Source organism: Pteropus vampyrus, unplaced genomic scaffold (genome assembly GCF_000151845.1).
Source record: "Pteropus vampyrus isolate Shadow unplaced genomic scaffold, Pvam_2.0 Scaffold22, whole genome shotgun sequence".
Lineage (NCBI taxonomy): Eukaryota > Metazoa > Chordata > Mammalia > Chiroptera > Pteropodidae > Pteropus > Pteropus vampyrus.
The window spans coordinates 7,998,332-8,000,408 of record NW_011888803.1 but is presented as its reverse complement, the minus strand read 5'-3'; the positions used below and the strand labels follow the sequence as shown (position 1 = coordinate 8,000,408).

The following is a 2,077-nucleotide window of genomic DNA, read 5'->3' as shown; positions in this document are numbered from 1 at the left end:
GAAAGTAAAAGAAGCCAAGCACAAAAGGTTATATATTATTCCATTTATAGTAAATGTCCAGCATATGCAAATCTATTTGAAAGCGAATGAATAGTTGCCTAGGGCTAGGAAAAATGGGAAGAGTGAGGGTGAAGGCTAAAGGGTACAGGTTTTCTTTTTAGGAGTGATGAAATATTCTAAAATTGATTGTGGTTGCATAACTCTGCTAATATAATAAAAACCATTGAATTGTACACTTTATTTTTTTTTTTTTAGGCTAGGGAACCCTTGGTTGACCTCACAGATTGCAAGGACCTTGTCAGGTTACAATCCCTTATGTTTTTTTATTTATTTTTTATGCCTAGAGCACCTGGTCTTCCTAAGTGGTCTCCCATCCAAGTACTAACCAGGCCCAACCCTGCTTAGCTTCCAAGATCAGACAGGATCGGGCTTGTTCAGGGTGACATGGCTGTAGATGAATTATACACTTTAAATAAATGAATTGTATGGTACGTGAATTATATCTCTACAAAACTGTTAGAAAAAAAAACCCTACCAGTGTTCAGGCTTCCACAGATTTGTAAAAATTGTTCTACAATGAGACCTATATATCAGCACCCAGGTGATTCTAATAAGCAGCCTGGACTGAGCACCACTAATTCTAACCATGGCCAATGGGAAGGGAAATGACTGATTTTGAGGGAAGCCATGCTGCCTCTCATTGGTCACCCCACCCTTCCTAGAGAGGCACCCAGGAGCTACTCCTTTGATATTCCTTCCATAATTATGCTTTTGATGGAGCGCAACCTGGAATTTGCAAGTACCACCTTCTCCCTCCTTCTGTGACTTGTATTATTTAACCATGTCTGGTTTTCAGCTCCCCTCACTGTTGGGCACAATGCCTCATAGACTTTCAGCAGGAGCAGGCATTCTCATTCGCAGGATTCCTTCTATACCCTGAGATGCCATCTGACAAAAACACGAACCTCTGAACTCATGGGATGCCATTTTGTTCTAACTTCTTTATTCACCAGAAGAGAGCAAAACTTCACTATATATAGACTAAGAAGTCCTCTTACTATGTTCTTGAGCTTTGGCTTCCACTTAATTATGTTGATGCTTCCTTCCGAGTCTTGCCCCATCACTTACATCACTAGGCCTGGAGCAGGGAGGTACACACTTTGGCCTCTTCCACCTCTGCAGAATGCTCTTATAAGGCTGTGGTTCAGGGTCCATCAAGAGCCTCAGAGCTCCCTTTCCTGCAATCTTAGAATGTTCTCTTTTGCCTTTAAAAAGTTGGAAAGTTCCATGGCTTTCCTTTTTCCCACCTCAGAGACAGAGAACAGACCCTAATGCTCATTTTTGTGCCTCTTGCCTCACCCCAGGGAAGGTTCGAGAATCCTAGCTCCTCTGAATCACTATAGCCTGAAGCAGTTAGCTCACTCTCTTGCTAGTAAGTAAGAGACTGGCCTTGTTATCAGAGCTGAGTTGGAATCCTGACTCTGCTACTTGGTAGAGGTGTGGCTTTGGGCAAATCATATTTTCTAAGTCTCAGATTTATTTGTAAAGCAGAAATAACAAAGCCTACCTGAGAAGACTGTTGTGGGGATTAAATTACAACAGCAGATGTAACATGCTTGGCTCGAAGTGAGTATGAAATACATTACTAGTGATTATTTCTTCCAGACAGCTAGAAGATCTAGCCTTTCCTTTGAGATTTCCCTGCTAGAATATAGTATATTGCTTATATTCAAGGTACTTGTCCCATAAACATGCAAGCCTAATATTGAATTCCTGTCCTCACTCTCCAAACCAACAGTCTTCTAGCAGGAAGGCAGAGGGAATGCCCCTACTCTCAGGGTCCTCATCAGCCCCAACAATGTCCTCGTCTTAGGGTACACTCGTGAATGTCCTCATAGAGTTTGTTCAGGCCCACACTCACCACCCAGACCCTCTCAGTCCTTTCCTCTGGAACTGGGAGTCACTCCTGGGGTCAAGACCACCTGGAGTCTTCGCAGAATCCCTGAGTTGAAATGTTTGAATTTTACCACATGTCGTATTACCGTTAAAACTCAGGAGTGGGGTAATCACTTTGCAA

The 2,077-nt window shown here is 42.6% G+C and overlaps 1 pseudogene; it reads right to left on the bottom strand.

Annotated features, from left to right (window-relative positions):
* Positions 1-337: 337 nt before the first annotated feature.
* Positions 338-456, bottom strand: LOC111736901 (annotated as a pseudogene).
* Between the last annotated feature and the right edge of the window lie 1,621 nt (positions 457-2,077).